This window comes from Patiria miniata, unplaced genomic scaffold, assembly GCF_015706575.1.
Source record: "Patiria miniata isolate m_02_andy unplaced genomic scaffold, ASM1570657v1 HiC_scaffold_7, whole genome shotgun sequence".
NCBI classification, from domain to species: Eukaryota; Metazoa; Echinodermata; class Asteroidea; order Valvatida; family Asterinidae; genus Patiria; species Patiria miniata.
Window position 1 is genome coordinate 36,977,809 of NW_024037074.1, and position 23,702 is coordinate 37,001,510.

Sequence of the window (23,702 nt, forward strand, 5' to 3'; positions counted from 1 at the left end):
TCATAAACAGCGACCTCTCTAGACCACAAATAGCCAGTTCAAAATGCGGATTGATATCAGATTTTCTAATTAATTAAACAAAATGAGAGAAATAATCTCACTAGTATTAAAAATATACATTTGCAAGTGAAACATTTTCATCAAATACTTATTAGAAAATTGAATTTATTATTTAAATGATACAAAGCTGGATTCCAGAATTTAGCGATGTTTTGGAAGTGACATAGTCGGGCTCAGCTAGGGCGTGATTGTTGGGTGTGATTCGTCCTGTTGATTTCCAACGTGATATCGACATGCATGATCGATTTCCCAACCTACGTTATGTGTAATACGGATATGCATGGATAAATGTCATTAGAAAATGTACACAAATGGATGACTGAACTAAAGTGGTCATTACGGAGAAATTGCTGCAGCCGAAAATGTGCATTGCGATAGAGTAACACGTGTGAACAACATTTTGCTTCGAGAGCCATCGGAAAATAGAGAGAAAATTTCGACGAGAGCCCAAAACGTGAGTTAATGATGAAATTTGTGTGGTGAATTTGTCAATGTTTTTGTTTAAAAATGAGTCGGCGATCATAATCGTGACAATGTAATGTGTGTATACTCCGTAAGTAGGATGCCAACGTTGACTAACTTAGGACAACTCGCCCCTGCTATAGACACGAGTTCACAAGCATAATGAAGCATGCCTAGTCGAAAAGCATTCTTAATCTTATTGCCTGGATCGTAATTCGTATGCAGTGCAGTGGCGAGCATGGTGAGAGGCGGAATTTTCTTCTCGAGTTCACGCCTTGACAAAAATACTAGCGAGTAGGGCCTAGCTAGCTTGAGTAACTCCAGCTGACATGCTCCATATTCATTCACATGTAAATGAATATGGAGCATGTCAGCTGGAGTTACTCAAGCTAGCGAGTAGCGGGGTCATGCATTTTAATTTTTATCAAGAATATTAAAGGCCTGTGTACACGTGTACGTGTATTAGAATGCAGCCCACTGCACTGGGGAGGGGGGGGGGGGAATGATTATAGGCCAATAACATGATTATGACTATAGGGCCTACATGTTGTATCTGTCTAATAACATAATGATGGCCTATAATTTCATTTGGTGGTAGCTGCCGCCAAGCACATCAATTTTCACCTCACCTTGTGATTTCATTGAAGACAAATCCATGAGGCTTCGGCAATGCGAATTCCTGTTTTATGAAAAATGTGTTTTTAGACACATTTTATATCTTAGAGCTCATTTTAAGTGCACACATCTGTGTTATTATATCTTAGAGCTCATTTTAAGTGCACACATCTGTTCGGACAGCAGACGGTCTAGGCAGCCATTTTTACAATGACTGAATAGTTTGGAAGTCTGCGGTGCACATGACAACGCACAAACCAATAACACTGCAATACGTCATGTGGAATATGTGGAAAATTTATTTAGTTTATTAAATATTCAATAGTCTTATTTCAATGGATACATGTATCCAAAGACAATCTACACCAACAAGCGCTCGTGCGGCCTAGCGGTTAAGGCTGGTGTGTTTATAATGAACACAGTCCGAGGTTCAATTCCCCATGGATCTCTGTGAAGTAAGCAAGTGATTAACCCTAACATCCCTAAATCCATCAAAATCCATATCCCTGTTTTGGAGTAAAAACACGAGTTGCCAGACGCGACCGCAAATTGGAATGAAAGCAGGACGACTTGGAAGCGCAAAAGTTTTTGATTGACGTGTGTTCTCAGCAACGCGTGTTCTTTTTGCCCTGTGAACACGATGGCGCATATTACCGTGAAAGTGCTAATTTATATCGAGTGATGCATGGAATTTGAAAAGGGCTTACTTTTTTTGCCAATATAAAAGTGCTTGTTAATGTTACACTTGACTTTTTTCATTAGTCTGCTGTTGTGGCATTAGTAATTTTGTTGGGAATATTTTCAGTCCACAAGTAAAAATATATACAAAGTGGCCTAAATAAAAAAAATTGAAAATTTTAAGTATTGTTTTTTTCATTGTACTATTTATTATTATTTGTAAGGTGATCATCAGTGTGGCTTCGAACTGGTGAAATGAGAATTAAGACTGCAGCCTTAATTTATTATTTATTATATTTAGTTGTTATGATTTATTATTCTTTTTCCCAGTGGCCATAACATTTTTCCTGCTTTTTGGAAGACAAAACGTCACCAAAACGCTGTTTTTTTTAAGGACAGAATATTGGTACCTGAAGCCACTTTTTTACTTCATATCATCTCAATAAAGGTCAGTCATTGCAAAAATGTTGAAAAGACATGAATCTGGGACTGAGAAACATTTCCAATTTTGTTAGGAAGTACTTAAAAAAAAATTCTTGACTCTCCATAAACTCTTTCCATTCTTTATGTCAAACCTTATTATTTTGGGAAAATTCATTCATAGTCTTTATTAGTCTTTATTAGAGTAACCAGAAGTTACAACTGTATTCAACCTGCATATTGTTGGGAAGCATTGTAAATTACAAGGAAATCTGCAAATTTGTCTTTTTATTATTGCCAACTTTTAATTTGCCGAAGTCCTCAGGCACAGTGCGGCGTGTGCTGTTAATTTCATTGCTTCTTTGCTCTCTGTAATTTTGTGTAGCATGTGTTTTTCGGTACCTGCAGATTCACTACACAAACACACTGCTCTCAACTACCTGTGGATATTTTCTCTCTTGAATTAGGTAAAAAAGAGAGAAACTGTTTAAGACATGCAGTGTTCCCCTTCAGGGCATTCGGAGAGATAATACAATCAACCGTCCAGTCCGGATGCAGTTGGCGCTTAATTCAACACGGTGAAGAATTTAACACAAAAACACTTCGTGTGCCATTATCCATTTTCTGTTCAGTCGGTATTGTGTTAAAGTCTTAAAATCTTGGTTTGGCTCCAGTTTCTGCGTGGTTCTCCCGTTGTGAATGTAAAAAAATTGGTGAAGTCTTTTTTCTAAGGTGATTTTAATGATTCACAGTAAATTTAATGTCCAGTTTGCACCAATTTCATGGAGATCTGTTTAGCACTATACATTTGCAAAGCACAAAAAAATTCAAATTAATCAGTCAACATTTCATGAGATTTATATTGCATGTGACTGGTTCGCCGCCAATTTTTGATTCGCATATGAATTTGCTATAAAAGCGATATATTTCTTGCTTGGTACATGTACATTAGCTCCACGAAATTGGGACCTGATCAGTTTAAGGATGCCCAATATTCTTGCAGTTGTTGCAAAAGCATTGCACATTGCCTTTCAAATGATACACGTGTACATTTTTGCGTCAATGGATACCATTTTGTGCATGTTGTCATCATATGACAAAGGGTTCGTATTTCCCCCTAATAGATGACTGTCACCCATTATATTGATGAGGACACCAGCTCAACAGTGACTCATCTAATTCTGAGTGACCTTTGACCTTTGCTGACACCCCCCCCCCCCAGCTTAATGCGTGCAACTACATGTAGACTGTAATTACATGTGGGTGGATATAACTAAATCAATTAAACACACAAAGGTGTATAATCCTATGCATGAGTTGGCCCGGCCAATTGGCCTGGGTCGGACAGATGTTGGTACAATGGGGAACAAAAGGGTCACAATTCTTTCTTGGTCTAGCTTTTTCTGGTTAAGCCTTTGTGTCTTGATGAATGTTGGTTTTTGAAACATTGTGTTTGTCAGCTGTTGAGTTGAATGGGAAATTCACAGTCAAAAGATTTTTACACCTGTCATCAATTATAATAATTGTTTCCTGTTGTCACATACAAATTGTATGTTGGTGAAGACTACCAGTAGATATGAAACAGAGATGCCACTTTTCAGGTTTTAACCTGAATTCAGGTTTTTTTTCATAAAATGTGACAAATTAAAAGTGCTTGATTTGGTCTGAAACATCCAGAAAACACATTTTTGAAAGGGGGCAAGGGTAGTTTCAGGTTTTTTAGTAGTGTTTCAGGCTTTTTATTGATATATTGGTGGCATCTCTGATGAAAAGACATTGGATATTTTAAGTAACATCCAAACCACACAATTGGAGCTTTCAGACATTGGATCAGTTTGATTGTTATCACATTCCCAACCCTTCATCCAAGACAATTATCATTTTTCCTTGTAAGTTGTGCCTTTTTTTACCCTTTAGAATCTTCCCATCCTTCAAAATACACCTGGAGCTTGTGAGAGATTTTCTTGAATTTGAGAGGGTAAAAGCCGAGTCATTGATAATGATACGTTCTCTTACGTGTGGGGATTGATGCTCATTGAAAGTTGGTTTCCTAGCTGCACAGAAGAAGCCAAGTGAACTCGCCAAGCTTACTTAGGCATGGTGCCTCCCCTCACCAAACTGTGGCTGTAAATATTGAGAAATCTCCCAATTTGACAAAAAAAATGATGCAACTCTCTTTAAATTTTGTATGCCATACAAAAAAGTATTCATTGTAGCTTTCCCCACCCTTATACTTATAGAAAGATCCTCTGTCATTAACTTTGTCTAAAAACCATCAATTTAAATTTCTCCCATCATGAATGAAAATCCATGTGAGACCTCAGACTATACAGAATTGTGCTGGATTCGGGACATTCTGTAGGCACATATTTCCGGAGTTATGTATAATGTACTGGTAACGTTAATATGTGAATTTTTTGCAGATTATAAGTGAAATTCCATAGACTGTACATGTACACTGGTACATGCAGTACATAACAGTTGTTATTGACCTTGTCCTCACAGGACGGCTACAGATAGCCAGCTCCAGATCTGTACACAGGTGATGTCTTTCCCAAACACCAGACCATGGAGCTACGAACAGACCAGACCAAAACAAAATGTGTTTTTTTGATTGCATGCACCTCCATAGTTTAACACTAGCAGCGGTGACTCCATGGGAACACTGTGGTGACTGTATGCCTTGGCATGGCCATGATGTACATTACATGTGTATGTGACCCTGTTATTGTGACTGACCTACATCCAACCTAGAGATTGTCACCTACATTGCACGTGTAAGGTCAGGGCATGTTCCCATACCTTGGAATTTTGGGATCTTCTATCCCAGACCCTGAACCTAAAATGTTGAAATAAGGAGGAGGGGGGGGGGGAGGGAGGAATTGGAGTTTGGACATTTCTAACCTTTTATCATGTTTGTAATTCCCAGAGTTACTTAGGCAAATTGGCATTATTTTGAAAAAAAAATTACAAATAAAATCCTTCATCATTTTAATCCATTGTAACCGCAAAATACCGTGTCTGCCTTTTACCGTGTCAGCAGAATTTAAAGTGTCCATGAATGATTTTTTCTTAGGAACACATTTGTGCAACTTTTCTACTCCTCTTAAATGTTTGAAAACTATTTGACATGTCCTTTTTGGTTAATTTTATTCAAAAGTGAACTTCTTTAAACATTTTAAATTTTCCATACTTCTCAGGACAACTGAGGGCGCTGTTGCTGTGATGTCATTTCAGGAAGACAAGTACTGTTCAGTTTAGGGCTTTTCTGTTCTAATGTGAACCCAAAAATCTGCTCATTGAAAACATTTGTGAGTAAAGTTTGCTCATTGGCTTACTGCCGTGTACTAACACAACAACGAATCACCAAAGAAAAGAAACTTTACACACAGCAAAATATCAAAAATTCTGGTACCTTTTTTTGCTGATATACAGCGGTTTCTGCCGGAAATGACATCACACTTTTGCTCATGAATATGGAAACCATTAGCATAAAAACCAAAAAGGCACCAAAATACAATACCCTTGAAAATGGCAAAATGAAAATTGAAAATAAGGTTAAATGTGACACAGAGGTACATTTTCAAGGATTGCATTAAAAAAATTATGCATTGCATGGGCCCTTTAAGAGTTAGTGAGCAAAGTCCTTAAGACACGAAGATTGTGATTGGCAGGAAACTGCATTTGTCTAAATTCATGCATTTTCAACATTTTAGAATTGAAATACTTGTATTTATGTAAATAAATAGATTCAGTTTGTACAGGTCATGGGAAGTCCCACATATCTAAATGTAGACTTGGCATTGATCGATTGAGTTGTTTACAAAAATATATGTATAGAACTCGTGGAGATACACCTGAGCAGAAAATACAACCCTGCTATTGATTAATTCACAGTAAGGGAAAATCCGCAAAACACGTCACCGTGTATGACGTGGACATGATACTGGACAATAACGCGCACTGCTATGGTCTCCCACCATTGCTTTTTAATCATGACACATCATTTCACTTCGTTGGGTCTAGCCTCACTTAAAACTCAAACTCTTTAATTCTCATTGGCAGAAGGGGCCTTGAATCAGGTCAAATGCCCTTGTGAGGGACTCTGTGTGTCGGTGACCTCCGAATTGAGCCTCAGAATCGGGTCACTGATTCTTTTGTAGTTTGGACAAAATTCAGAGAAAATTGAATTAAGGTCAGTGTTTTGATGAGACAACCACAGGTTTATCAGCTACCACTTGCAAGTCCCGGCGGTGGGATAATATTGGAAATATAAAGGCCGGTTTACAGTAAACCTGAAAGCAAAAGCAATGCAAATTTTCATGACGTCAACATTTGAACTTTCATTTTGACGTCTGCCGTTATGTACCTAAGGACTTTGCTTTTGGCTGAAATTTGTGTGAAGTATGAACAAGATTTAAGTCTCGATTACAGCCTGCACTTTGTCCTTTCATAAATACCTCATGAAGTTTTAATGCAAAGAATATACAGTTGTGACTGTTTATTTACATACGTGTATGTATGCAGTGTTACCATCAACCTTGGGCTACCAGTACCAGCAGAATTAAAACAAAAATCGTAAAAATATTCCTTGAAATACAGGTAGAGTGTGTAAATATTGCGACTTAACGTTCTTTTTTATGTGAATTTCTGCGATGGACTTATCTTGGAAGCTTTATTTATCTTGGAAATAAAGTCACAATGTCATCAACATTTTCCAAGTTTTTTTTCCGCAAATGTATGCTGAGCCCAACCAGAGTACAAAATACACACACGTGTAAATGCACTTCCAAAATAAATGACAGAAAAAATGAAATAAATAAATAAATGAAATAAAATAATGCGCTGCACAATTCATGCATGGTGTAGACGCTACAGAGCTGAAAAATTTCTGATGTGGCTGGAAGTTCTGAATTCTCACAAAAAATTTACATTTTTGCGAGAATCTTACATTTTTTGGTGTGTGTTGGTTTTTATCTTTTTCAGTCGAAGGGCACTTTATGTTGTACATAAGTCAAAAAATGTTACATGCATGTGAATGGATGAAATCTTCAACAATTTTCACACTTCTCCTCAACATCCATATTTTACAAATGATCAGGCGAACGCGCATAATATGCACAACTCCCCAAAAGCAAGTTTATTTTTACCCGTTTTCATCAGAAGGCCCTGTTTCCGAGCCATCATGTGAGCTTGACGAGCTACCTTGTTCAAATGTCCCCCGGGTGCTTTAAGCTAGCGCAAGTACAGTGTACCGCCAGGCCAGGGTAGCGCTTGATGGCCGACGATAGGCCTAATATTAGATGCATCGGTTTCCCCTGGGGTAACCTTACACCTGTGATGGTGGTTTATAAGGACCCCAAGCCAGCGTCTCGTACCCTGGCGCATGTTGACACTGCACTCGGGCGGACCGTCGGCGTCATGTCGAGGCAATTATCATGCGTTCCCCTCTAAAAACAGCTAGCAAATGTCTTATTTATGTACGTGTACTTCTGCGTATGCATGCACATCTAGGCGTACGTGTGTCAGAATACGCACACGTACATTTGCATTTGAGGACTGCTCACATGTTCCTATGTCAGAATACATGTATAAGTACATGTACTAATATGAATTTTGCATTAGAGGACTGCTTACATACATGTACATACATGTAGGTCATTTGCCTTTGCAGGGCATGCAGTGCACAGCATGTGGCTTTTGAGTTCCCAGGGACGCTTTATTTTGCATAATAAATGTACATGTACATGTACATGTAGTTATGCATGCACCGACTTGCCCCATACTGGCTCTTGTGAAGAAGTACAGAGTGTTTGTTGGATCAGTGTACAAAATGACATTCATGTGTACAGGAGTTGTAATATTACACCATTTCAATTTGTGCGCTGTTAAAGAGTTAGTGTTGCTGGTCATGGGGAATGTGCAATAAACATACACATGCGCATTTACGTACATACACAATGTAGTACTGAAGTACATGTAGTGTAAACATGCACTCACAGGTAAGTGTGTACAACACACAAATTAAGTTTGTCTACATTTGTGAGTACATTACTCATTTACTGTACATTATGTACAAGGGTACATTCATGTACAAATATGCTATCATTAATTTTGAATGCTCATTCACCTAATTAAGTTTGTGGGATGTACATGTATGTATCCGTGTCTGTCATGCACATAGCATCACACATGGAATGCATATAGAGTAGTGAATACATACATGTACATGTACGGTACATGAGTGGTTGTAGAGGAAGTCGTAAAAAGCTGAAGAAATTCACTGAAAAGAGTTTTAAATTTCGCTTTTGTTTTGATACCATGTACATGCACAGTACTTTTCACAAGTACGGTACATTTTTTATATGTATTGTCGGGTTTGTTACTTACGCATTGTATATTATGAAAATTTATTTGTGATAACAAAGTAAAACACAGGTTTGTATGATAGAGAAGTGTGTGTCGATGCATACCACACAGTAGAACGCCACTATAACGAACACGGGTGGGGTCCATAAAAATGTTCCTTATACTATAGTGGTCGTTCGTTATAGTGATTGTGCATTATAATAGAATTTACTTTTTCGGGAGCCAAAGGGAATGTTCCTTATAGCCAGATGTTCGTTATAGTGGTGTTCGTTATAGTGGCATTTCACTGTATATTGATTAAAGTATTTAAAGCATGGGTTCTACCATCGTCCATGTATATTTGTACACCAACGATTGACTAATAACTCCAGACTCCTCTATTGTGCAGTTTACAATGGTGTCTCATGTGAATGTAAATGTTATTGTTGGGCTTTGCCTGGAAGACTGTCAATGATAATTTCCAGTCAGCATTAACTGTCAGTGACCCGCAACCAGAATGACTCATTTTGGCAGCGATATCATCGGGCATTCAGGGGTCCTTGGCCATGTTGGCACATTATGTGTAAGTTCAGCACACCGACCTACATACATGTACATGTACGTATATGCTCAAAATTCATCATATGTACATGTACATACAATTTGTACTTCATACATTTTTGGTTTCTGATTATTGTACATGTCTGATGTACCGGTAGATAGTACTGAGCCAAATTCTCATTATGTGGACTCTTGAACTGTAGCCTATGTTAACAATTAGAGGTTTATATTTGGATAACCAGCATTGCGTACGTACGTTGTACACATGTATGTATGTACCGGTACATTATAAGTTATCCCGCAAGCGTGAGTGGAACATGGAATAATACACAGTGGGACACAGACACACTACATTTTCCGTGTTCCACGAACGGGAACGGGATAACGAATTTATCTTCAAGCAAACTTGACGCACAGTAAAGATGGAACACGCATGCTGTACACAAACTTTTCAGCGGTTATCCTATTGCACGTGCGTGTTGTACGGAATGGTGCTCTTAGAATAGCGCAATACGTGAAGTGCGGTATTGACTGAGGCCGTGCTACATGGTTATATGTAGCACGGCTTGTTGCCATGGATCGACCAATCAGGATCGAGGATTCAAGTTTACTTGAAGATAATGACATACATTACCCACACTGTGCTTGTACATGTACTAATGCATGGTTCGCTGAATTGCCCTGAGATTGTTGGAATTTTTTTAGAGTTTTTTCTTTGCAAGTCAACCAAAACAATTCAAGCGCTGTGACTACAGTCCGTGTACAATGTACGTATTAGCACCTACTGATTCCAAGTAAAGCATAGTGGGCGAATTCTATCACTGTATGCCCTGGCATGGGGGGACAAATTTTGGCCAATTGTGTCGCACACTGGGTCGCTAACTTCTAAAGACTCTTTTGTGTCGTGGGTGGGAGTAAAGTGGACTCATTCAAAAACGAAAACTACTCGGGGGATTATCCTGGAAACACACCTTCACAATCGTTATTGATTTCTCATTGCCATCTGATTGAATGTACACAAAATAATCCTGATTTTTTTTTTAATCGGGGATTTATATTCATGTCGGCGCAGGGTAAATAGTGAGGAATAGAGTTCACAAGGTTGTCTGGGGCAGTGCCTGTGAGGAAGATTGCTAATGTGTATTTTGCACAGTTGATGTTGGTTTTCTATCGGGTAAATGCGAATGGGGAGTTGACGTGCACAGTTGCGTAAACTGGAGTACATGTATTATGTGTATACAGCCATGGAGCTATAAAGTTATAGCTCCATGATACAGCATAGATAGGCCTGTCATTGTAATATCAGTGCATATGGTTTGCATCGTGTACAATCATTTTCAGTACGGAGGTACCGGGTATGTATGCCAAACTCTGCAGAGATACCAGTTCTTAGTTTCTTATAAGTAAATGAGCAAGGTATATAGTATCATAGTTGTCAGTTTATGCCTGTTTAGACTGGCTTTCCACAGTTGTGCCCAATTTTTTTTTTGAATGACTTCGGTCGACCCAAATATTGGTATCAAACAGCTAGGGAAACTTTCTGTATGAATTTATTTTTATAAGACTCTGGAGTTGTTCCCAGTGACTGCAACAGTCAATCTTTTGCTTCTTGTGATGACTTGGCTTGAACTTGATGAACTTTAAAATATTGAAATTAATTGAGAATAATTGGAATAATTGTGTTCAGCACAACTCCGGCATGCCTGGCTGAAACAGGTGCACATGTAGATGTACAATGTACCGGTCGCTCCACGGTTTGTAGCATTTCCTGTGTGCATCCTGCCTTACTGTTACCAGGAAAATCTGATAATTAATTCTAAGGACCCATATATGTCATGGTTGATTCCATTATCTGGAGTTCACTGGTTCCAAAAAGTACACATGTGCATGTAATGGCCATATATGTACATCTTATTGATAGAAATTAGGAAAGGGATACTTCATTGTTAACCCTAACTCCCAAGCATAATTTACTAGGAACCTATAGGGCAAATTCCAACACCATGGCATGCACACACATATTTCTGACTTCGATTCTGGAGGTGTGCCAACCCAATGTAAAAGACTGTCAGTTTACGGGTACTAGTACCCATCCTGACAGATTCCAACAAAACATGCCGTTGGGGTTTGATTAATTTAGGGTTAATGCTTTTAGTGTTTGAAGGTTTAATTACGAAAAGAAAACAGGTAGTGAACAGATGTCCTGTGGGCATGTACATTTAATGTACATACATGTACATTACATGCACATACACAAAAAAATACAAAAATGTTTGCACACCTTCACACAGTGTTAATGACATAAGTACATTGTACACGTTGTACATGTAATTTTACATGTAGTAAATTCACATTAAATATTTTTAATGAAACAAATTTATGGCGGCTGCTGAGCCTGACAATAATTTAAAACATGTAAGAAAAATTTGCTTAACAGCAGTACCTCCAGAAAATGGCAATTTTTCAACTAAAAACACAAACACTGCATTGTAGTGTGACAATGCAAAGTTGCAAATTTACGGCCATACACGTAATATTAACAGACTGTCACAAATGTGTATTTCCCCCAGAAATTGTGTTGTCAGTGGACATGTACATGTAAGTGCACTATTCATGTAAAAAAATCCTCTTGGAAAAACCCTAAACTAGTCTAATTAATTTTACATATTTAAGAAATACATGTATGTGCACTGTACAATGTCCACATTGTACACGTGTTCAGGTACTTGTATGTTTAATTGTTCACAATTTATAAACAAAAACAATACAAACAGGAAATACCCCACGAGACGTAACTGAGTCATTCTAAATTTCAGGGAAATTCCAACGTGTTCGAAGCAGCTGCTTGGATCCCCGGGGCAAAGTCACAATTTCACAACAACCACTGAGTGCATTTTGTCCACCATTCCCTATCTGATTTGTCTGGATTTGTCTGGATTTGTCAAGTGCTATTTAACCTCTCACACGCATCATAAACAAACGAACGCATGCCATGTATGCTGTTTTACGGGGTATCTCGAAGAATGGAGTACGTACAATGTACGTAAAATTGTAAATGTTGTGAAATGACCATGAGTAATGTATTCACGTTTTTAGGAATTTGTGCTGTTTTGATAATGTAGGTCACAATCAAATACTATCTATCAGGAGACTGATTTTAATCTACATGTACAAGGTGGTATGAGTGGATTTTGCAACATTTTAGAAATTGAGATTAAAGGTCATTTTTATACAAATTGATTTGTGCAGTGCGATGTCTATAAGAGCAAATACATGTATTAAATTTTGGCACAATTTGATCGCTGGTGGGTACATGTATGATAGTTCATCATTTAAAAAGCTATCCAAGGATTGGATTATTAGTGTGTATGATAGTGAAAATAGAAGGCTACATCAGGTTAGAGTGCAAACAGTAGCGATATCATCAGCGAAAAGAAATAACAGCATTTCTGTGAGTATTCATATTTGTTGTCAAAATGCTAGCATTTTGCAAAATGCGAGACAAATTTTGCAAAATGCAAGACAAATTTTTAAGTTTTCACTTTTCAAACATTTCAGAGATAACTGATTAATTACAGATGTGTTTCTTTTGCTTTCAAAATGAAAAGCTCATGGCCGTTTGCTGCGCATTTTTATTAAAGCTGAACAAAATTCTTGTCTGAACACCCATTAAAAAGAGGGTTTGTGCTTGGCCATGAACATGACACAGCTCTGTAAAAATAATGTACATGATATTTATGTGTACTACTTCTATTACTGATATAATTTGTCATCGGCATCTCTGGAGGGGGGTGGCACGGTTAATAAATTCCCGGGCCGGAAATGAGGACGGCAGAAAATAGCATCTGCTCAGAATGCCCTTGAGGGCAGAACCTTCGGAAGTTGAGCATGAGTGAGTGCATGCAGTCTGCTTCAAGACATCCGTGAAATCCCAGAATGACTGCTGCAGAAATTGTTGCAATGCAGCTGCCTTGTCTGGCTGGTTCATTACCAAGGTCGTCTGGGGTACGAGTTCAGAGGTCAACACAGTCATGTGCTCTGGGGTTGGTTTTGTTGTTGGTTTGCTGTAGGAGGTTGAAATGAAGACCAAGCGATTTCATCATCTTGCTGTTGGGTTTTGCCCCTCACAAATGTAATTTTCAACCGTACTGTACGTGTATATATACTCGGTGCTGCCTGAGAGCCTGTCAGAGAAAATTCACAAGCTGGCTTGGACGGGATTCGAACCTGGGACCTCTTGCTTACTACATGTAGTGCAGACATCTAAACTGCTCGACATCCTAACTCCCTGGAGTGTGTGGTTGGCTTGCCATTTCAAATCTAAAGTACATGTACAATGTAGTTGGTTCTGCGTTTGAAACTCGAAATTACTTACAAGACTTTAAAAGAATTTTACAGGTAAGGTTGTTGGAGGTTAAATTATTGTCAGATATTGGACATTTACTAACTACATAATGATTTTGCTCTAAGCGTGTCTGATTTATTGAAAATTGATCGTGAGATGGCAAAAGAAGGTCCATTTTGTCCATGCATTTTTTATTGTGTCAAATTTTACCCACTGGTTTTACATGAGGATAACATGACCAAATCTCCAGATCTCCCGGTACTGTACATGTACATGTGTACAATGTAAGTTGAAATCTGTTTTTCCATATAGTACATGGTAATGACATTACATGTACATTGACAAGTACATGTTTTGACGGCTGATGTTTTCATCCCATTGGTACCCGAAGACCTGTCTTGCGCATCCTTGCAGCAGCTCAATCAAGTGCTTCACGGACTCATCACAGGATGCCCATCCCTGTCCCGTTAATGGAGTCTTGGCAAAGACAAGAAGTCTTGAAGGAGATTTGTACCGGAGTGTAATCTGATACTGCAACGAATGCGAGAGGATGATTTTTTTCCATCCTCGAAATCTCCCGCAGACAGTAACAGCCGGTTGGCCTCGGTCGATTTGTTTGGTTCGTGGTCTTTTGACTTGTGGAGGCGGCCCGGTGACATCCATCGTATGTTTTGGTATGTGGTCCTGCAGTGAGACTCTGTGTTAATTTCCAGGAGAGCAGATCTTCTTGGGATGAAAAACACGTACATAAACATTCCCCCGGATTACTAGGAATAGGATCCATAATGTGCATGTAAATGCTTGTACCCTAGTAATGCGGTTTGGATTTGGCAAGATGCCACAGTCTTATTATACACAGTTCTTTTTTTGGTTCAGTATACAATTTCTTGAGTTGAATATTTTGAGTTGTCTTATAAAACTTTTATCCAAATAATTCACCATCACTTGGAATTAGCAAGATGTACCAGTACTCTACACTCGTAGATTGAACATTGCTTTTGTGTTGTGATTTTTAATTCATAGGTGTACATTTTGAGTTGACGCATTGATTTACATGTATATCGGAAGAATATGCCATCAAACTTTTTTTTAAATTTCAATCCTTGGCCTTTTTTCCCCTTTGTGATTTTTTTCTTTCTTTCAGATTTTCAGTATGTGCCTTGCATTGTTACCTATTGCACGTTTGTATTTTGTGAGTGAATAGAAGTGTACACACACACACACGAGCAAACTTTATGTGCAGAGACATCTTTTATTTTATTGATATACAGGTCCCCAGTTATGCTAATAATTGTACTAAATCTGGATGTCTTCACAAGGACAGCAAATTTCAATAAAATTTGCCATGGGAAAACAGCAAAGGAATCCACCAGCCATCAGAAGTCAAAATTTAAAATGACTAATAGTCACAGCCTGGCACAGGCAGAGCTAAGCACAGTATTAAGAGGGAAAGTGTAAAATCCTGCATGCATCATTATGGGATGTACATGTACATGTACATGTGCAATGTACATGTAGGGGCCTTACATTTACAATGTACATGTACAATGTTGCACATGTTCATGTGGAAAGCTATTTATAACTTTATTTCCAGAGAGTCATTTCCTCTGTGGCTAGAATTGTTCCACAATAACTTCCTCGTTTTGTAAACTCAGGGAAAAAATAGTGAAAGTATCTGCAGATGGTGTCGTTCGTGAACTTTGACACTTCCCAGATCCGTAAAAATGTAAAAATTCAGGAAGAGGTTTTTTGAGTATTTCGCAGGATTGAGGAAGGTAAAGGGGCAATTGAGTATTAGTTTACATGTTTTTTGATGCCCCTTGAAGGTTTTAGTGAAAAGAAAGTGCCACTGGTTTCCGGCGCAGTCGAGGGTTTAGGATGGTTGAGGAAGATTTTCAGAGGAAGATTTTCAGAGGAAGATTTCATATCATAAATACCCCGGGAGTGTTTGTGTGCTCACTGTGCTGTGTTCGGTAATAAAGAAAAAAGTGGTTTTATTACCTGTGTATTTTTTTTTTAATTTGCCAACTTTTTAGGAAATCTCCCAGAAACAAGATCAAGCATAGTACATACATGTACATGCACATATATCTATAGACACAATATTGTAGAAAAAGTTGGCTTTACTACTACGTGTACATGTACTTGTATGTAATTATTCATTGATGACAAGTTGTCATTGATAAACAGTATGACAAGGACACTGTACACTGGTCTAAATTCCTCTTTATCTACAGGACAGTGAATCTAAACACTGTGTTGAACAATGTTGTGGAATGCAAGTGTTGTCACACCTTGTCACTGCAATGTTATGGGTATTTGCTTGTGAACAAGTGTTGTGTACATGTACAGGGTTTCAACTGATGTACACAGTATGTAAGTTTTGCAAAAGAACACAGTACTGTACACAGTATGTCTTTCTGTCATAATTAGTACAAGGACAGTGATTACCCAACATCTCCATACAGGAACCTGGTGCAATACTGACATTTTGGGCACTACTGTCACACTCCTTTCAGAATCCAACACAGGTGTGGCACTCTATGGGTAAAATCTAACTCTCGTCTGAACCAAGGCAGCGGCTTAGCTAAGGGGGGGGGGGGGGGTGGACACACGCCCCCTACAAATAAAAAATCGCCCCCCTCCCCCCGGCCTTGCAGTTGTTGCCCCCACTGGAAATTTGCTAGTCCTTTTTCACGAGTGCACTTTTTTCACAAGTGCCTCTTTTTTCAGTGCCCCTTCTTATAACGTGCGAACGTCTTCAGTTGTGCCGGCATGAAGAGCGCCACCTATTGTCCGAGAGTGCCCGCTTTGAAGGGCGCTCCTATAGAAAGATGGTGTCCAGAAATTGCCCCCCCCCCCCCCCCTGTAACATCATAGCCCCCCACTCACTCCCCTATGGTGAGAACGCTTCTTACGATGCTGGACCAGGGTTGAGAAGCTCTACCAGGGTAAAAAATCCAAGTCCATGGTTAAAACTAGTGTTCAAATTGGTGTGAGTGTGAACGGTATGCCCTGTCAATCCTGTTTGATTGGACCTGGTTCCACTCATGGTGGACCCATGTTGAATTCAATGGGGGTCAAGCGAGTGGTAGGCCATTATGTACAGTCTATCCCTTAGTTCAACCACAGCACCATATAATTTACCTGGTTCTCACCTGTCTTGTTTACATTGGTGACCCAACAGGCACCTCACAGTATCACATTCTTGGTGGCTAACACCAGGTAAGAACCACAACAATACAGTAACCTGAGTGGCTTTTTGTGAAACCCAAACTTACTTTAAATTACGTTGTGATAACAGGCAAGCTACAGTCCCGTTTCACACCTTGCGGGTGCAGCTCAGTAAACTTTTTGGTCCTTTACTAAAGAAAAACGTATTATTTCTGTCATTGTTTGTGGGACAGTTTGGTCCCATTTGGACCTTCCATTATTCGGCAGTGAAGTTCTAGGTGTTGGGGTCGAAAGAGCATTGTGTCCTGTGACTTTGAATTTTTGTTCCAATTGTCCATGTATTCAGAGGGCATTTAACAATTTCTAGTGTACATTCAATTCTTGAGTTTAAATAAATAGGTAAGTGAGAATTACCGTAAAGCTGTGTTCACATTGGACTTTTTTGGGGTAAAACTTATAGATGTAAATATGTGATTGAATGTGTGACTTCACGAAACTTTTTGTATGTGTGCAATGTCATCAAAACCCCACTTGCACCGCATTTTATTGCATAATTATAAAGTCGGACAACATTTTACATTGCGCAACATTTCAATTATGATACAGTTGTTGTATCTTTTATCTCGTTGCAAGCAAGCAACATATATACAAAAAAATGCACAATACATTTGCTGCATAAATCTAAAGCATAAAAAAACATGTAGTATTTATGCAACGTTTCATGAAGTCGTCTGTACCAGTGCGTAGAGTACCAGTTGTTATTCAGTTTTTTTTTCAAAAGTCTCTTGCAAAAGGCTTTCACAAATTTAGGCAGACCGTATGGGCTGAAATACAGACAACTGTATGCCTATGCGTGTGATACAAATCAGCATGACAAATCTATTTAAAAGCCCACGTGTAGGTGGAAACGCTTGCAAACATGAAACCATTGAATCACCAGACACTGTGGAAATGCAAACACGATTTTTCCGTTTGTTGTGTTTGCATAAAGAGTGAATGCCTCGCGTTCAACACAACGTGTGCGTGCACTCGTCATAATACCCCCTCACAAACCCAACCCATAACCCATTGTACTTCAGAAGTACAAGTACAACTGCTAGGTCACTTGTCTAACCTTGATTTTTTTTGTCACAAGACTTTTGGCGGGCTTTGTGATAAAGAAAGCACGTGTGGACCGAAGTGTCGCCAGTACAATTATACAGGAAAGGTTGATAATTTTTATACCATGTGCTTAACCAGGAACAAATGGCAAATAGCCACATCTAAGTTCTTATACTCTGAAACAAAGTGTTTGCTGTATCCTGTATCCATATACGGTACGCCTGGTGTACGATGTACATGTAATTTGTGTACTTTGTTCTAGAGTATTAAAATTGAAAAAGTGCATTTTATTGCTAATTTTGAATCCGTACATGTAAGCCTGTTCGATATCCATTTATTTTTAAATCGGCAAATCGTGAAAAAAATATCGGATATCGCGATATTATCGTGATGACGTCATTTTTCCATTCGTGGAACAATGGAATAACAAAAAAAACAAAAACAAAAAAAACACACGACCGAAGTCACGATCCACTGCCGCGAAAAAACCCCAATATGTCCTGAACAAAATCGTCAATTTTATTTGACTAGAGTCTCATTTACTTTGCCAATTTAGGTAGAAAACAAATTCCACATTCAAATATCGAAAACAAAATTACCTTGAAATGTTGGATAAAAATGTGCAAATAGAAATCCATATCGAGGAAAGAACGAAGCACTAGCACGCAATGCACGCCGCACTGATCCCCACGTGCAGACCGTGTACAGCCCACACCATTTGCAGTCAAGGGTGTGCTTCCTTGAAAACAATTTACCAGTATTTCCACTTTTTCAGAATTACAAATATTTTTTTTAATGGAGTCCGAAATATTTCCTGGTTCAGAAAAAGTTCTTCATCGTTACAAACTAACAAAATATTTTTTTTTCTAAAGATTTATTTCGAAAAACGATGTTAACTCCAAAATGAGGGTGAAGCACCCCTTTACAAAAATTAATGGATCAGTCCAATTTCTTGCGACGCATTTTCTGCTCTGTGAACGAAATAAAAGGCACGACTGAACAGTTGGTTTTCGATGTTTTTTGTTGCTAAAAATATGAACAGATTTCATAAGTTTGGGACAGTTTTGGCAGTAAGCAAGTGTACATAGTAAGTGCCCAGGCACAACCACGGAAGAGAAGGAACGAGTCAGGAAAATACGTGCAGGAAAATTTCATCTAGTTCGCCTACGCGGAGTCGGCCCAGCCCAGCGGCGATTTTTTCTCTCCCTAACGATATCCGCAAATACTCTATGGCGTTTTGGACTATACTTTTCTAAAAACATGAGAAGAAAATCACAAATATAAATATATGAAATTCGGGCTTTAATTCCCTTTTTAAAAAAAATCCTCCCAAGCCTTAGGTTAGAAAATAAAAAATATAACATGCACTACCGTGATTCGAACCCGCGACCTCGCGGTTCTAAATCCAATGTACTATCAACTGAGCTGTCACACTGCTCGCTTCAAAGTTGGAAAACTAATGAATATAATGTCCCCGTGTCATAAAAGTATCGTAGAGGGTGCTTAACATGCGTATGCGGATGTCATTTGGGCTGGAAAGAGAAAATTTGCGGGCACGGCGTGGTCTCCTCTGGCCGCGTGCCGAAACGAAACATCACTTCTCAACATCGTAATCTACAATTCAAGTACATGTATTTGTGGTGTTTTGTCTGTACAACTTCACATTTCCGTCAGAACAAAACAGGCACCGTATTTTCTTTGCAAAATGTCAGAGACTTTGTTTCCCTTCGGTTAACTCCACGCACGTGATTACGATTTTGGCACTTGGTATGTGGGGTGAAACTGGGTGTTTGTACTGCCACGTGCAGCGTGCGTGGAAGACGCAAAATAGTCAGTTGGTTCCGCCCCTGAATAGGGAAGACCTCGCGGTACAATGCCATAACAGTGAATTTGTGGTTAGCGGTTTTTCATGGGAGCGCTTTAGCGACAGTTTCAAGCCTTAAGGGATTGACTTTGGTTACAAAAGCGGTACCTCAAAAGAATATCGCGATATTTTTCGGCATATCGAATTTCACGATGTGCCGATTTTTTTTTATGAGATCGATACGATTTCCGATATGAAAATTTAATCGAAATATCGTGAAATATCGTCATACCGAACAGGCTTGCGTACATGTTATGTACATGTACATGTACATGTACATGTACATGTACATTTTGTACATGTACATACGTACAAACAAACAAACAAAGCAAAACAAACAAACAAACATGTACAAACAAACAAACAAAGCAAAACAAAACAAAACAATCCAAAACAAAACAAAGCAAAGCAAAGCAAAGCAAAGCAAAACAAAACAAAACAAAACAAAACAAAACAAAACAAAACAAAACAAAACAAAACAAAACAAAACAAAACAAAACTAATCAAAACAAAACAAAACAAAACAAAACAAAACAAAACAAAACAAAACAAAACAAAAAACACCAAAAAACAAACAAAAAAAACAAAACCAAAAAAAACCCCCAAAAAACAAAAACAAATACAAAACAAAACAACAACGGATAATGTACAACTACAGGTGCACATTCGTGTACAAATTTATATTCTTTTTCAGATGTAGCAATAATTTCCCAAATAGCAATGCAAGTTGTGATAAAAACTAATATTTTTGGCAAAATAGAGTAGATGGTTTCATTTCATTGGACGTACATTTGTATACGTACCAGTACCTGTACATGTATAGTACATGACAGTACATGTACATGTACATGTATGTACATGTACATTTTGTACATGTCTGTAGTGATGAAACTAAAAGTTGTACTCACTGACTCTGACACGCAATGTTTGCCAAATTTGTAATAGGACATTGGTGTGAAAATGGATAGATTCCTATTATAAGAGTGATTTTTTTCAACTTTCACTCGGGAGGTAACACACTGAGTATACAGTGTTTAAAACGTCGGTGAAGGGCAAAACCTAATTTGATGGATAGATTCCTGTAAATAATTAATGTACTACTACATAGTACATGTACTCACATGCAAATGTATGTACCGGGTATTGCTTACTATTTGAGTACAGAATTAATTACCTTTTAATATTAGATTAAATCAAACCATGTGCTATAATGTCATAATGGACATACTGTAGGTCACTGTGTCCAGTGGGTGATATTTTGAGCTGATCAGATATTTGTCTTTCGGCAAAGAATTTTGCTAAAAAAAAGGAAAAACAAAAAGCATTTTAGGAAACAAACTCATTCATTAAGTACTTGTACAGTACCAAAAGTTCAAAATCAATGGCATACTGGTGCCCCGTGACACTGGTGTCCAAGGCTTTGTGGCACGCAGTCTCTGTAGCTTGTTAGATTGTCTGCCGTCATTAAGACGAAATTCACGATTAAATTGCCATTGGTTGGGCAGATGGACTCCAGGGAATCATTTACCATTATTGAGATGGAATCGTTGATTAAAAAATGGTCAATCTCCTGGGTCCAATGAAGTAAGCTGGAAATCTAGCGACTGCAGGTATCTTGTTCTGTGTAGAGTGTTTATAGATGTCTAGGTTGATGGATGAGGGATTGTCCTGAGGAGAGCAGCCTCCGCCAGGAATGATGAGAGGGATTGTTCAGAGCACAGACATTGCGACAGGTACTGATTGGGATTTGTGCTTGCTGTACTTGCTTCATGTGTTGCACTGCAATGACACTCAACCAAAACGCTCAAGACGAAAACGCTCAAGACGTTTCTCATTGCAACCTTCTGCTTCCGGAATCTTTCAAAATCCACTATTATGTAGGAGCTCAGTGGCAGAGTATTTGCCCTGGAACTTTCAAAGGAGCATCATGCACAACGTAATAGTAGCTGAGCTCAACAATCCTGCAAAACCTGGGTTAAATCACGGACCAGTTACAAAACTCAACCCTGCTCCAGACCAGGATTGAGATTTTCAACCTGGGTTGAAACTCTCGCCAGGGTTCAAAACAGTAGTAACTCAGCGAAACAATACTTGGTTTGCACGAAACAAGTGTGAACAGGGATGAATGCAGGGTTGAAAAATACAAAAACTCAACCTGCGGCGGCACTGGGTTCGCCCAGGGTTAAGTTCAACCTGGGTTGAGTGGCTCTAGTGTGAAAAGGCCTGTAGATTCTGGACACTACATGTATATGCACCATAATACATGTACATTGTACATGTGTGCATAGATCCCTTGCTTTATGTTAACATAAATTTGTAATGGGGCAAGCTGTCCCAATTCTGTTGCAACCTGACGTGCATACAGTATACATGTACATGTATGTACATGAACATGTACTTGTACAGTGGGTACAATATACATGTACATGTTATTAACACCTGAGTACCGTAGTTAGTTGTAAAGACCTCACTAGTTAGTTGATTACCTAGTTACTCAAATAGCTCGTAACTAACTGGAGGTTCGGTGTGAACGACCATGTACTGTATGCACATGTACATGTACATGTACTGTAGGCTTTGCTGAGCAGACTGTCCCCAGCATTCATTATAATCATGTAAACCCTGGCAATAACATCAATCTTACTGAGCAATCAAATCCAGAATCAAATTTATGATTTTCCGAATTCAATGCATCATGCCCCCTGGTGGTACACAATGCACGTGTAGGGGGTCTTCCCACATCTAAACGATGAGACTGTGGAATGGAGGCTACGTGTAGTTCAACACCAAACCGCTGAATTAAAATAAGGAAAATTGAATGTACAAAGTACTGCAGCTGCTGTTGTTCACGCCTTGCTGGTTCTGTATTGAGCCGTACATGCCGTGCCACCGGGCAGCGATTAAAAGTGCAGATGCTGTCTGGCGCATGATCAGATTTGCAGGTTGTTCTTCTGGTTTGATGGTTCAGCCATGAGGGAGGCCAAGTGGGAATTCTGACAAACAACGCAAGCAAATCGTTGGGAAAACCATGTCTTTTGGTGTATTTTTTTTCAATGTTTTTTTTATGTACATTTGTGAATTTTGCTCTCATGCGTGCGTGCAGGATTCATGTGTGATGCTTGACGCGCGTCCAAATCCACCAACTGCACGCAAATCGTGACCTTTCTGGGATTGACATTTTTCTTGAGTTGACTCTTAACATTCAGTTACTTTCCAGCTTGATGCGTTGCGCTGGCGATCGTTGAAGTGTTTTCCTTTTCTTGAAAGTACTTTTATTTCCCGAGAAGTCTTTCAAGTCATTTGAAATGAAACAGTCTTTAAAAACATACACAGGCTCTCAGTGTTTTAGCCAATGCTTTTTTTGTTTGAAAGTGTCTGTTTCGTTGTTTCAAATGTATCTGTAACCACACAAGTTGCACAAATGTCATGTCATGTGGAACGGATACAAATGACTCATAGGCACAAGTACAGTACATCTAATGTTTTGTATAATTTACAGCTTTTTATAAATTGGACATTTATCCTGTGAGCCAGAAATTGTTCTACTGGTATTTTCCTAGTGTACAGGTACATGTACACATCTGATATGGATACATGTGCCATATTTGCAGTACAACTTACAAATCAGTAGTATGAATGTCAACCCAATAGTCATTGAAGCGTTTACACTCGTATTGATTAATGAACAGTCGTTTTATTTAAACTACAACAAGTGTTATTGATGAGCACTGTAGTGCATTTGTAATTATCTCAGTACAGGTGCATGTACATGTACATGGATATATGTACTGTCCATGCAATTAAATACGGGTATTGCACACTTATACAATATTATGTTACTTAATTAATACAAAGCAAGCCAAATTTTATGAGTGATTTTACAGAAGCTGTAGTATACCGGTACATGTATGTGCGTGTAGACAGTGCGTGACGATAGATACATTTTCAAATGTACATGTACATGTACCCGGTACATGTTCATGGATATTACAATACATACATGTATGAATGCACCGTGTCAGAATATGTGCATGTACGTACATGTATACGTGATCTGTTACACGGTATCCTGTT

General features: G+C 38.6%; 1 protein-coding gene across 1 annotated transcript in view; it reads left to right on the forward strand.

Annotated features, from left to right (window-relative positions):
* The first annotated feature begins 246 nt into the window (after positions 1 to 246).
* The window catches only part of LOC119744270 (C-myc promoter-binding protein-like), an 88,654-nt gene continuing 65,198 nt past the window's right edge, over positions 247 to 23,702 (forward strand). The window contains exon 1 of the mRNA XM_038220131.1: positions 247 to 514. The gene's annotated coding sequence lies outside the window, so the exon portion shown is untranslated. The remainder of the gene's footprint in view (positions 515 to 23,702) is intronic.